The 15,228-nt window shown below is 37.9% G+C and overlaps 1 long non-coding RNA gene across 2 annotated transcripts in view; it reads left to right on the top strand.

Annotated features, from left to right (window-relative positions):
- The window catches only part of LOC116463140 (uncharacterized), a 26,607-nt gene extending 16,000 nt beyond the window's left edge, over window positions 1-10,607 (top strand). Inside the window, exon 6 of one of the 2 annotated variants that reach the window (XR_004246594.2) lies at window positions 10,262-10,607. This is a non-coding gene — a long non-coding RNA (uncharacterized LOC116463140). The remainder of the gene's footprint in view (window positions 1-10,261) is intronic. The other variant, XR_004246595.2, reaches the window with a different exon arrangement.
- Window positions 10,608-15,228: the final 4,621 nt, after the last annotated feature.

Raw genomic sequence — 15,228 nt, forward strand, 5'->3', positions numbered from 1 at the left:
AAAAAAAAAAAAAAAAGAAGCCTCACTTCCATTGGAGTTCCTTTACCTTTCCAAACTTTAAATATTATCATCCTGGATACAAGATGCTGTGCTAATTTTTAATTTTAATAAGTTTATAAAGCTCATGAGAAAAATGCTCTGTTATTCCTTCTTCCTTCCTGATGCTGCAAGATTACTTCTTTTATCCTTTTCTTTCTTTTTGAGAATTTCCTTTAACCACCATATCTCTGATAATGCTTTTAGTTTTCCTTCTTGTGAGAATGTTTTTATTTTCCTTCCATTTATGAAGGATAGTTTCACCAGAATTCTGGGGTGACGGTTGTTTTATTTATTTATTTATTTTTCTTTCAGCATTTGAAAATGTTGTGCCACTTTCTTCCTGGCTTCTGTGGTTTCAGATGAGAAGTCTATCATCCTTTAAGTGAGTGTTCCCATATAGATAATGTATCATTTCTCTCTGGCTGGTTTTGAGACATTTTCCTTATTTTTACTATTCAAAACTTTAATTAGGTATTTTGACATAGGTTTCTTTGAGTTTATCCTGTTTGGGATTCACTCAGCTTCTTGGATCCGTAGGTTTGTGTCTTGTGTCTTGTGTCAGCCGTTATTTCTTCAAACACTCTTTCAGCCCCATTTTTTCTCCTTTTCTTCTGGGACTCTGCTGACATGAATGATGGATTTTTTTGTTATCATTTTACAGGTCCCTGAGGCTTTGACGTTTTAAGGAATCTGTTTTCTTCCTATTGTTCACAATGGTTCTTGTTATAAGAGTGAATTTGATTATTCTGCTTCAAATTCATTGATTCTATACTTCGTCATCTCCACTCTACCAATGAGCCCTTCCATCAGATTATTTCTCTTATTGTATTTTCAGTTCTATAATTTCCATTTGTCTCTTTTTAATAACTCCTATTTTAATAACTCTTTTTAATAACAAATTATAATTTGTTTCAAGAGAATTTATAATTGATATCTGAAGCATTTTTATGATAACTACTATAAAATCTTTGTGAGATAATTCCAACATCTGATTTATCTCAGTGTTGATATCAACTCCTTTTCTCATTCAAGTTGTGATTTTCTGGTTCTTGTTATGAAAGGTTATTTTAAATTTCATTCTAGACTTTCCCCCCTATTTTGTCAGGAAACACTGAGTCTTATTTTAATCTTTTATTTTAGAAGATTGTCTCACTGCTTGGTTTTAGCATACAGGTCTTTGCTTATTTTTGTAGGTTGTAGTTATAATGGCATTTTGATTGTCAGAGCCTTTGTGGTATTATTTTCATCCACCTGGTTTATCTAGTGCTTCTGGAGTTCACATTGGTTTCTACTGGTGCTCCCTAAGGGATAAAATAGGGTTTATTTAGGCCAGCTGCTGGATGTCTCTGAATGGGAATGGGGCATGGTGGGATTCCCCTACCAGTGCCTTCTGCCTTCTCTATTATCTCTGGCCAGGGGAGCAGACTTTCCTGCTGCAGGCACAAAAAGACTTCCTATATAGGGCTACTTGCTATAAACTGAGTTCTTTGTTTCCCTGCCTGGTATCTGTATCTCTAGGTGGGAGAAGAATCTTGAGTTCATGGGGACAAATAGGCTTCCTTGACCAGGCACCAGCCATAGCTTGGTAACTTCTGCCAGCTCCGTTGACCTGCTCAGTACCTCTCAGTGGAAAAAGGGAGTCTCAGGACAGGCAGGGAAGGTTAATGTTTCCATTGGCTGCCTGTTTATGGCAAGGCTCTCAATTGACCACCATTACCAGTGGTGTCTGTTCACCTGATGTTGTCAGAAGGACTCATATTCTAAGCAGGAGAAAACAAAACCTACCTTGGCTTCCTTCTTTTGCTATTTTGCTGGTCAGAAAACAATAGGTCTGGGTAGCATTTGTCTGTTGGGTGGGTGGCAGGGGGAAGGCAAGCCTCCCTGCTGCTGTGCTTTTCCCCCAGCCACGAGGTCTAAAATCAGTTCACCTTCTTACCACTTTTCAGAGTTCTACTTTGGTTTTCTGCTGCATCATTTCCAGAATTTACAATTGTGATTTGTGGGGAGGCTAAAAAGTCAGATTGGAAGTCAGAGTCTATCAAATAGATTTTTGGAAAAGCAAATAGATAAGTGTAAACCAAAAATAAAATTCTAAGCCCCCCAACCGATTGAATGGACTCCCCTTGGCCAAAGGAATGCCAAAGAAACCTGAAAAAACTAATTCAGGCTATGACAGGAAAGGGGGGCAGTTGGACATGCCTGTTATTATAACCTCTCCATTTGGAGTTTAGGCACAACAGGCCAGCATTAACAATAAAATAGAGATCATAAGACTGATAAAGTAGACTGTTTGTAGCAATAAGATACCAAAGTCCGACCTGACTGATATAGCATCACAGGACACATAGGAGATCCTGAAGGAATTCAAAGTATTTTATCCCCAAATATATTTTCTTTTACATAATTTGATATGGCTCTGCAAAGTCATCTCTTGTAAGGAAAATTGTAGAGAATCTTCTTCCGTTTCTAGGTCTTTTCCTAATCCAGGAGAGATTTAACTGAGAATCTAACACGTTTTATGGTCCAAGAAAAGACATTTACCATTGATTTTCTCTGAAGCCTACTACCTGAGGCTTCATCTACATAACAAAACCCTGGCTTCCACAACTCCCTTATCTTAATTCAGGCATTTCTTTCTGCTCTGACTTCAACTTCTTAGGCAAAACTTCACTCTTTCAACCAATTGCCAATCAGAAAATCTTTGAATCCACCTATGACTTGTAAGCTCCTTCACCCTTTAGATGTCCCAATGACCCACTTTCCAGGCTGAACCAATATATACCTTTCATGAACTGACTTAGGTCTTTACGTGTAACTTCTGTTACCACTGTAAACCCACCACCTCTGTAACTCAACCAGTTGAGGCACATGTTCTCCAGACCTCTTGAAGCTGGGCTATGGGCCATGGTCACTCTTATTTGACTCATAATAAATCTTTTCAAATATTTTAGATTTTGGCTTTTTTCATCAAGGTAAGAAACTTGTTATTTAAATATAAAAGGTGAACTGGTATATCAAGAGCCACACTTGACCCTTTATGCAGGATTGAACAGAAATTTTACTTGGAAAATGTGTGTTATATCCCCAATTAACCAATGTTCTTGTACTTTATTAAAGTGTTTATTTTTTTTCTTTTTTTCCTTTACCAAAAATAGAGTCTGGGCTAAATTCCAGTTTGAAATAAGTATACTGAACTTCCAAATTCTCTTGGCAGTGTAAATCACATTTAGTTTTCTTCATGTTCTGTCTTTAACTTGTGGAACAGAACATTTGCGTACATTGAGATAGATGGTGAGTTCTACCAAAAGCTGCCTGGAGAGAAAACACCTTTCAATTAATTATTCCACCAGATTTACAAGAATACCAAAGCCTGCAAAGTTGTGTATTTGAGTAAGCACTCTATTTTTCTCCCTGATTGAAACACGCTTATTTTTCTTGCCATAGTGTTTGGATCTGTTTAACACTTTTGTAAACATAAAGAGGTTTGTTTGCTAAACAACAAGCAAAAATTCACGTTGACATTCACAAATGCAACATTTGAATGGTGTACTAATTCAAGCCAATGAATCTTTACTCACCTCAGTTCTCTAACCTCCCACATGACAGTTCTACTGCAGAAAGAGAGAGTCTCCACCTTTACTTCTCAATTGAAACTTTCCAGCTAAACACCTGTGGAGGCCAAAGCAACTCTATTTTGGTTGCTAATCTGTCATGTTGCCTTCTGTTTAATGACATTTCTGGGAAGGCCTTTAAGATTTCCAGTTCATCTATTATTCCTTGTGTAAGGGTATGTACTTACCTAAATGTACTGCCCTTATGTCAAAACAACCTTGATGTTATTGTACATCAATTCTCCTACATATCCCTTCTGAATCACATATTCTTTCTCTATGGCAAATAAACTCTGAATTGAGTGGGTAATGGTGCAGGAATCCACTATCTTGTCTTGCTGCCATCTGAGACACAGACATGGTTTCTGTTTGTAAATCCTTATTAAATGTTTTCTTCTGAGAAACTGGATATGTCAGTCTCTTTCTTCAGCTTCTCACCTTCCTTGGACTTGAAGATAGGTTTGCATAGACCTGCTCACTGTAGAACATCTCTTTGCTCTTATTCCCTTCTTAAAACCTGCTGGCCTAGAGCTCTGACATGATAAATTATTTTGGATTTAAATATCATCCTATTTTTGTTCACAATATGAAATCTTGAAGCATAGGGCTGGAAAGTATTCAAAATTCCCAAGATAACCAACTCAGTCTTTTCAAGGAGGACAAATTTAAACCAAAGAATTTACATTATATTTCAGGACCTTCAGAGAAATAAATTTCATAATATCTTTTGTAGATATGTAAACCAAAAATATCTGAGACAGATCTCAATTAATTTAGAAGTTTATTTTGCCAAAGTTAAGATGTGCCCATGACACAGACTCAAGAGGTCCTGAGAACATGTGCCCAAGGTTGGGCTATAGCTTGGTTTTATATGTTTTAGAAAGACACAAGACATCAATCAATACACGTAAGATGTATGTTGGTTTCGTCTGAGAAGGTGGAAGGACTCAAAGAGGGACTGGTTGATGGGCTTCCAGGTCATGGGTGAATTTGAAGATTTCCTGATTGGCCATTGGCTGAAAGTGTTTCTCTTAAGACCTGGAATCAATAGAAGGGAGTGTCTGGGTTAAGATACGAAATTGTGGAGATGGAGGCTTTTATTATGTAGATGAAGTCTCCAGGTAGCAGGCTTCAGGGAGAATTGATTGCAAATGTTTCTTATCAGACTTAAAAAGGTGCCAGACTCTTAGTTAATTCTTTTCTGGAAAAAGACCTGGAAAGGGAAGAAGATTCACTACAGAATTTAGATTTTCCCCACAAGAGGCAGCTTTGCAGGGCCATTTCAAAATATACCAAAGAAATATATTTTGGGGTAAAATACTTTGATTTCTTTTAGGGCCTGCTATCTGTCATGTTGGCATCTTATTGCTACGAAGAGTTGACTTTGTAAGTCTTAATGTCTCTGTTTTAATGTAAATGCTAGTCAGCTGTGCCTGAATTCCAATGGGAGGAGAGTATAATGAAGTATGTCTGATCCCCACATCCCCTCATGGCCTGAACTAGCTTTTTAGGTTAACTTAATGCCCCTGGCTGAGAGAAGGGTTCCATTTAATTAGTTGAGGAGCTTAGAATTTTATTTTTCATTTGTAGATACATTCTAATATCAAATAGCTTTAATTATTTCCAAGTGAATTTCTCCAAGTAATTAAGCCATTCTTCAAAAAAAAAAAATTTTCACTAGACGAAAATCTTTTATTATTGTACTTCCTTATGCTATTTGAAAACTAAAAATAAATTTCCAGAACAGCAGTATTTTATGGTTACATACTCTTTAAGAACCTGATGAGGGTTGGGCACTGTGGCTCATACCTGTAATCTCAGCACTTTGAGAGATCAAGGTGTGCAGACCACTTGACCCCAGCTTGAGACCAGCCTGGGCAACATGGTGAAATCCTGTCTCTACACAAAATACAAACATTAGCCAGGAGCGGTGGTGGAGCACACCTGTGGTCCCAGTTACTTAGGAGGCCAAGGTGAGAGGATCACTTGAGCCTGGGAGGTTGAGGCTGCAGTGAGCCGAGATCATACCACTGCACTCCAGCCTGGGTGACAGAGTGAGACCCTGTCCCCCAACCCCTCATAAAAAAGAACCTGATGAAAGCTATGAATTTCTATAAAAGAAAATATGTACAATTGTGGGAGGTTTAGGTGCTACCTGAATCTCATCCAAAGATCCCAGGTTAAGAACCCTTGCTCTGGAGTATAGATGTTTTTTCTCAGAACTCTTGAGGTGTCTCTTTTAAGTTTCAAAATCTCTAATGTGGACCATTTTCAGGAAGTGGAAACCAAAGTTGGATTTGAGTGTGTCAATATTGATTCTTTGGTTTTATATAACAGAAACAAACTCTGGTTAAACTTAAGAAAAAAAGCCATTGGAAATATATTTGAGTAAATCATAGGTTTGGAAAAAAAAAACAACAAAAAACAAAAAACACCCAAACCAGAAAGGCTAGAAGTGATACGAATTTAATGGACAGTCTCCTTGAGATGCTGCTCATGACTCAGCTTCGGCTCTTTTGTTGCTGTTATAGAACAAAACTGGGGTCCACTTGCCAGGTGCAGTAAAACCAGATATCCACATAGAGGTTTTTGCAGAGACAGAAACGAAGGCATTATTATTTGCAGGTACAAAGCAAGTAAGACCAGGCAGCTAATGCTCAAATTTTGACTTCCTTGATGGCTTGGTGGTAACGGTTTTTAAAGGCACGGGAAAATTTCAGGAAAGCAGAAGCTATAGTCCAAATCATAAATCAATATATGGAGGTTACACATTGGTTTTGGCCTAAAAGGGTGGGATATGTTGAAGGGGGGCTTATAGGTGGTAGGTACATTCAAAAACTTTCTGACTTCTAATTGTGAAGGAAGACAGAAGCTTTGTTTAAAAATCTGGGGTCAGCAGAAAAAAAAAGTGTTAACTGGCCTGGGTGTGTGACTCCCTCCAAACTCTTCAGGAAGAAATTTAGAACAAATTACAGTGGTCAGGGTTTAGTGTTCAATTCCTCCTTATCTAGGGTTTATGTGCCAGTGAATCTGTTTATGGGGATCTCGGTGGGAGGCTGGTTTTCTGAAAGACAACTATGGGACATATGTTAACATGCTATATTTAGTTTCTATAGGAAACCAAACATCTCTGGACCCAAACTTCCTTGGCTATTGTTTGAGGCTGTTATTGCCATTTTGCTAATCAGGCTACTTATTTACTTCTCAGGGCTAACTAAGTACCTGGAATTTCCCTTGAAGGAATTCAAGATTTTCCTTCTTTTCTATGCTGAGGTGGCCTGCAGGCCCCTAAAATGGGGCTCTCTACTCCATCTCATTTCTGCTACTGAAAAAACAGTGGCAGGCATGTGAAGTAGAAGGCAACAAAAAAAGTCTGTTAAAATAGTCACAGGCTTCTGAGAAGGTGACAATGGAAACCACTGCTTTCTGTTATTTTAACTGTCTTTGATATTTTTACTGTGGCCACAATTATTCTCCTACCTCTTATTAGTTTATGTCTACATACAACAGACCTATATGAATTCTGAGAAACCAGGCTGCAAACACTGGTCAGCCTCCAAGGACATATTTTCAAACAGCCACTTCCAATGTAACCAGTGAGTATAATTCTCAAAAGGTGGACCTGGGGGCATGGAGATCAACTGAATGGAGAGGAGTTGTTAGAATACAGAATCAGACCTGATCAAGGACTGTCACCACCTCTTGATGGGGCCTTCACAATGTCTACCCTGAGAGATTTCAGAACTGCTAAGTGCTGTCTCCCATTCCTCCCCTTTCTGAATGAAAGTATTGTTTATTCCCAAGTCCAACATTCTATATTAGATACATGTGGGGGAAGCAGGTAAAAAACAAAGGGACACCATTGTGGCCAAAGGAACAGGTAAAAAATATAAAGTGTCATAAATTCGGAACCATCTCACTTTAACGGCATGACTATGAGCTTCCAGATCAGTGACTCCCTGTTTGCCTTAGTAGTGTATAAATTAGAATCCTATTTGGAAAATAAAGTTGTTTCTACTAGAATATGATCCATGACTTCTGTAACCATTGTAAAATATCATTGTTGACAATCTGCCATCTGGTATTATCACAGTCTCTTAAGAATGTGAATCTTTTTTTAAAGCCCTGTAAACTGTGTTTTTCAGTATCTTTACTTGAAGACCAATATGATGGATTTTTGAAAATGATCATGAGTTTTGATATAGCCCCTTTTAAACAGCCTAATAGTTAAAACAATGCAAATACGTAATATATTCAACCATATTCTATTAAAAGCCTATTCTGCGAGGTTTTGGGCTAGGTTCTATGGGTGATCAAAAATAACCTAACAATGGCTGGGAGCAGTGGCTCACGCCTGTAATCCCAGCACATTGGGAGGCCGAGGTGGGCGGATCACGAGGTCAGGAGATGGAGACCATCCTGGCTAACACAGTGAAACCCCGTCTCTGCTAAAAAAAATACAAAAAAATTAGCCGGGCGTGGTGGCGAGCTCCTGTAGTCCCAGCTACTCACGAGGCTGAGGCAGGAGAATGGCGTGAAGCCGGGAGGCGGAGCTTGCAGTGAGCCGAGATCGCGCCACTGCACTCCAGCCTGGGCGACAAAGCAAGACTCCGTCTCAACAACAACAACAACAAAAAACCTAACATTATGATATAGTTCTTTCTTACACTCGATATTATAGCCCATTAAAATGAAATCTTATACAAAGTATTATAAAAATGGTCTTTAGTGTGACAATCTAGTTAAACAATAATAACACAATTGAAAAAATAAAACTTATCAGCCAATGTTATGGCACCCAGAGTACTGAAGACTAAAGGCTACTGAAATCTGCAAATGACTTGTGAGCAGCTCATTAGGAATGTGAACTTCTTTCAAGAAAGTGTGTATCATATCTGCAAATTACAAATTCAGCCCTTTGAATTTTCCCATGTTTTCTTCATCTTTGTCTTTATAGAACCAGAAATAACTAATGAGGTGACAAATGTTGATAAATGAAAAAGGAAAAGTAAACATAAAGAATCTGTATGATTCATAAATTGGAAATTAGTCTTTACATTCTAGTTGACTATTCTAACAACTATTTTCATGGTATCTAATATCAACCGTTTAATGGCTTTAGATGATGTGCTAAGGAAATCATGGTTCTTAGAAAAGCTTTAATATTATTTTCCAAAGGTTGTTTTGCACACATCATATTATAAAACATGCAGACTTTGGGCACATGCTACACCAGAAGTAACTGAGCTAAAAATTAGCTAAATTCATAGAGAAATATACAAATACTTCAGAGTTCCTTTAGAATATATTCATAGCAACCATTTTGTATTATTAATGTAATGGTTATTGATCAGGTTGTTTCTAATATGGTTTTGGACATTTGCACAAGTTTAAACTTTCTGGTGAAAATAGCATGTTTTTCCAAGCTCTTTAAAATGTTATAGTGATGTTAACAAAGTTAGCCCGTTTTCACCAATAAGCCATAGTCATGACTTAAATTATTTAGTCATTTAAATATTAACTGATTAGTCTTTATTATGTGACATATTTATTTAGAGTGTTTCCACAAAGTCAAACAGCTTTTTATGAGGTTTCTTTGTATCTGTCTGACTATATCAGTCACCTACAATGGAATGAAAGATGCCCAGATGCTATCTGAATTGATGATTCTGAAATCAACAGCGTGATTAACAGTGACAATAAAGAGTATCATTATGTTATATACCAGATGGAAAAGGTATTTACAGATTAGATAAGTGAATTTTCATAATTAGCAAAATAAATTAAAAATGCTTGGTTTATTTGAATTTAGAATTGTTTAAAGTTATGAAAATATACATATGCATAGTAGGGTTGTTTGTTATATAAGTTCACTTCAAAAATAAATCATACATGTGGTAATGCTGCCATCTGTGCCTGTCCAAAAAAGTAAAAAACAAGGATGTTTAGCTTAAAGTTCTAAGCACATTCAATAGGTAATGAAGCTATTCCATAAAAACACATCTGTGGTTGGAAACTATTTTATGTAAATTAAAATGACTAAAGTCTGTTTTATAATTGATTAGACAAAACACTTTATGACAATTTGAACAAAGTTTCTTCATAATGTTACTTTCAGAGATATTCTACAAAGGTTACTGAAAGCTTTTATTAACCTGGTATAAATAAACCCACCCAGGGCAGGGCCCAAGCCAGGGGATGGAGCTGGCAAGACGCGTGTGAAACTGCCTTTGCAAAATTATAACAGTAAGAGAAGTCTAACACAACTGACTCTACCTTGCTTCTAACCTCAAGCTACCTGCCTTTTCTCATTCCTGTATGTAGGCCAAGCCAACTATGGGAAGAATTCAGCTTATAGTTCAAAGCAAGGATGATAATAGTTCGTGTCCCAAAACTACCTGCCTCCTCGTTTGGGGACTGAAAGTGACTATATCAGACTAATGAAAGACCACAAGGTTACAATTATGTTGGGGGCTTGAATTCTGCTAAGATATAGGCATAAACAATAGCTGGTCATTGCTCCCTAGCTTGCTTTTTTATAATTGCTTACTGCTCAGGATTCTTGTACCCAATGCTCACAAATTTTATAACTTCACCAATTGCTCTTACAGGTAACTTGTGAAACTTGAGGCTGGTCTTTCAAATATTTTTCAGACTTTGCACTCTGGTAGACCAACTGATGCCACCCAGACCCATGACCCATACCAAAGAACTGATTCAGCTGGTTCTGTGACTCCCACCCATGAAGTCACTCAGGACATGAAGACAGTTTTGACACTCCTGTGATTTCATCCCTGACCAAATCAATCAGCAGTTCCCATTCCTTAGCACCCCCCACACACCAAATCATCCTTAAAAACCCTCACCTCCAAATTCATGGGGAGGCAGATTTGAGAGATATTGCCCATCCTCCCCACTCAGCGGCCCTGCAATTATTAAAATATTAAAATTATTTCTTTGCTGCAACATCTACTGTCTCAGTGTATTGGTGTTTTCCATGCAGTGGGCAAGAAGAACCTCACTGTGCCATAACATGTGTTTTGTTTCTCTGAGAAAAGTTCTATCATATACATATGTGTGTGTGTGTGTGTGTATGTGTATGTGTGTGTATATATATATACACACACATACACATACACATACATAGCCAATTCTCCCTTTATTTCCCTGTTTTTCAACGGGCAATGAATGCAAGGGTTTGTTTTGAATGAGACAGAAACACAAGATAAATATCAGTTAACAGATCAGAGTTTACACACATATTTTTTTGTGTGAAAACAAACTAAATATAGTGAGAGGCTCTAGGACTAGAATTCAATGTTTTGTTTGAAAACTTGGTGTCTAGAAGTCAGTTAAAAGTTTATTAAAGCTATCAGCAGTTTTTAGATTCATTTAAATGAAGACAGTTACATTTCCAAAAACACTTTAGTGGGCACTTTGATTGTGGAAAAGGGGAAGCTACAATCTATTTTTTAGTGCAGTTGTTGGATGCAATGAGGAGTTAAATTACTCCATATAATGGTGCTTCATTATCACCAGAATTGTGCCTCAGGGATTATTTCTATGATCTCAAAGGCAGGCCTATGTCTGCAGAACAAGAACACTGTTTTCTCTGCCCTTATACCAGCCCAGAGAAGGGACAGCTTGATCTTGAAGTACTTGAAGGGCTGAAAAGAGGTAGATGGTAGGAGACTAAAGAGAAAGAAACCGAATGGAGGGGCGAGACATTTTGCCAAAGACAATGGCCTATGGATTGTAGGGACTGTACATGCTTTATAGACATACCCTGGTTTACTCAATACGATTGCACATGTGTATATTGGCAATGTATTCCAATAGTCATTTATTAACTGTGATCCATAGACATTACTATCTCAGCTTCTCAGCACTCTACTATTCTTCTACATGGGAATAATGTTCTCCATGGAGATAGTGCCTCTTCTAGGGAATATTTAGGAAATACATGGGACATTTGTGGTTGTCCCAATAATAAGAGAGAACTCCTATTTAGTGGTTGAAAACCAAGAATATTAGACATCCTGTCATTTTGAATTTTAATAATTGCAGGGCCGCTGGGTGGGGAGGATGGGCAATATCTCTCAAATCTGCCTCCCCATGAATTTGGAGACTAGGGTTTTTAAGGATAATTTGGCGTTTGGGGGGCTAAGGAATGGGAACTGCTGATTGATTTGGTCAGGGATGAAATCACAGGGGTGTTAAAACTGTCTTCAAAATGCATTTTGAGTCACATGGAACAGAGAATTGTTTTACCTTCTATTTGATTTGAACGGCCCACCATTCATATAGTTGAAAAGCAAGTTAGTAATCAAAGAATCTAATTCTGTGAGACATATAAAGTCAAAGTATTTTTTTGTACAATTTTAATGTTCATTGAATATTTCAGAAATAAAATCATTGCATTGTTGGGGGTCAGAAAATGATATCCCATAATATGGCAACTTAACAGACTGAACTGAAGCCACAAGATCTCTCTGAGCTTCATTCTCCCACTACGAAGTACTCCCCAACCTGCACTCATCTCTCAATCCTGTGTCTCTAATTAAATGTTAGTTAATTAAATATTAAGTATTTAATTAGAATATTATTCCATTAACATTTAAATTTAATCTTATGTTTAACATATAGATTGATGTGTTTTGTCAGTTAACTACTTTTTGATGACTTTACAGCTTCATAATTGTCTCCTAAACTACTATAATCTGCTATTAAACTTAATTATTGAGTTATTAAATCCAGTAATATTTTGTTTCAACTTTTCCATTGATCATATTATCATGTAAACTTTTTATTGAAAGATACATAAACACAGATATGTAAATAAATTTTAAATTTACTGCTCCATAAATATTTACAAAGAAGGCCAGGCGCTCACACCTGTAATCCCAGCACTTTGGGAGGCCAAGGTGGGCAGATCACTTGAGGTCAGGAATTCAAGACCAGCCTGGCCAACATGGTGAAACCTTGTCTCTACTAAAAATACAAAAATTAGATGGGTGTGGTGGTGGGCACCTGTAATTTCAGCTACTCGGGAGGCTGAGGCATGAGAATCACTTGAACCTGGGAGATGGAGGTTGCAGTGACCCGAGATCACGCCATTGTACTCCAGCCTGTGAGACAGAGTGAGATTTCATCTAAAAAAATAAAAAAAATTTTTTTTTTTTGTACAAAGTAAACTACCTGTGTTACAGTCATTCATATCAATATTGAGATTATTATCAGCATCTAGAATGGCCTGTAATGACAATTCCTGATACCATTTACTCCTTAAATTTAACCATTATTATGACTTTTTTTTTTTTTTTTTCTTGAGACGGAGTCTCGCTCCGTCGCCCAGGCTGGAGTGCAGTGGCGCAATCTCGGCTCACTGCAAGCTCCGCCTCCCGGGTTCACGCCATTCTCCTGCCTCAGCCTCTCCGAGTAGCTGGGACTACAGGCGCCCGCCACCACGCCCGGCTAATTTTTTTGTATTTTTTAGTAGAGACGAGGTTTCACCACGGTCTCGATCTCCTGACCTCGTGATCCGCCCGCCTCGGCCTCCCAAAGTGCTGAGATTACAAGCGTGAGCCACCGTGCCCGGCCTATTTAACACCACAGATCAGCTTTCCTAGGTGTTGAAATCTAAATGCATAAAATATTTATTAAAATCATCCATGGTATGGAGCATAGCAGTGGTTCCTTTATTCTGATTATTGCATAGTATTTAATCATATAAAAACACCATGATTTGTTGATGTGCTCATTTTACTGTGAATGGAAATTTGAGTTTTCCCCAATTTTGGACTATTATAAATTGTGCTGCCATGAATATTCTTCTACATGTCTCTGCTGGAGCTGCAATAGTCATTTTGTGATGATGAAGGAAAGGCAATATTACCACAGAGATATTTGCTCTAGATTTTGAGATGCTAACTTTTTATTAAGTTAGATAAATATCCTCCTATTTAATTGAGCAAAGGTAAGTGACATTTTTTTTTTTTGCCCAGGCTGGAGTGCAATGGCATGATCTCGGCTCACCACAACCTCTGCCTCCTAGGTTCAAGCAATTCTGCCTCAGCCTCCTGAGTAGCTGGATTACAGGCATGTGCCACACATGCCCAGCTAATTTTGTATTTTTAGTAGAGACGGGGTTTCTTCATGTTGGTCAGGCTGGTCTCGAACTCCTGACCGCCCACCTCGGCCTCCCAAAGTGCTAGGATTACAGGCATGAGACACCTGGCTGTAACTGACCTTTTTGTTACTTTTAGCTTAATATATTTTTAGATGATAGCACAGCTGAAAGCATAAAGATTACTCAAATACAAAAAAATAAGAAAAAATATTGTTGAATTCTACAACATACTTCTGAGAACTAGACAAATGAAGTGGATTAAAACTAAAAAAAGAGAGTAATTACATAATGAATAGATTTGACTAAAACTTGAAAAACATTATATATAATTTTCCATAAAACTACATAGAGGGTTAAATTTTGGAAATGAGGCTTTTCTAAAATTAAAATTTGCATTCTTTTCAAGCAATTCTTTTTACATATTTATGCAAAGTTTACGATCATCCTACACATTTATGTAATTTAAACCTCTACTTAGTTACGTAGAAAGTCTTCATAAATTTTTTAGAAGTAAAAATTCTAGGGATCATGTAGTCTGATTATAAGCAAATAAAATTATAAATAAGTAACACACTTCTAGTGGCAGGATAATGATGTGTCATATTTTTGCTTTTCCCCAAAACTACTCCTGAAAACTATAAATACAATTGTGATGGCAAAGCAAGTACACATACACACCAAGAAAAAACAAAACTCAGATAAATTGCTAGCAAAATTAGATGACAAGAAATTCCCATGAACAAGAGTGGTATTGAGAGTGGCAGGAGGCAGCCAAATGCCTAGGCAGATAGGGGCAGGCCCCTGGTGAAACCCCACCTCGAAGCCAAAGACAGCTTAAAGCCTGAAAGCCAAGCTACAGCTTAAATCCTCAAAACGGACTGAGAATTTGTCCACCCGTCAGCATGGTTTCCTCTGATTGGTCCCCAACCTTCACCTATTTTACATATACCTACCCTTTCCTAATTGGTTTTCTACACTGTCATGCCCACCTTTGAGTGATGTCTTCGCTTTAACCTTTTTTGCATATTCACAAATCAATCAGCACCCACTCCCCATTCTGAGTCCATAAGAGGCCCCAGAGCCAGCAACAGGGGAGGGATTTTCCTGCCCTCAGAAAGGGGAACCATCCCTATATCCCCTCTCCGCTAAAAGCTGTTTCATCGTTCAACAAAATTCTTTTCCACCCTCCTCACCCTTCAATGTACAGTGCATCTTCATTCTTCTTGGGCGCAGTACAAGATTTTGGGAACCACAGAACATAAGCACAAGCTATAACACAGGTGAGCTGGGGCACAGTAGCATCCCCGAGAGCGGCCCAGGTACGGAATCCCTGGCTAGGGGTCCCTGGCTTGCAAAGTGACCGAGAAAAAAAAATCCTGCATCTGTAGTTGTGGCCCAAATACAGACAATCAGCAGGATTATCTCAGCATTTAGATCTGTATGGTTGGC

The sequence above is a fragment of the Hylobates moloch genome, unplaced genomic scaffold (assembly GCF_009828535.3).
Source record: "Hylobates moloch isolate HMO894 unplaced genomic scaffold, HMol_V3 SCAFFOLD_26, whole genome shotgun sequence".
In the NCBI taxonomy this organism is placed as follows: domain Eukaryota; kingdom Metazoa; phylum Chordata; class Mammalia; order Primates; family Hylobatidae; genus Hylobates; species Hylobates moloch.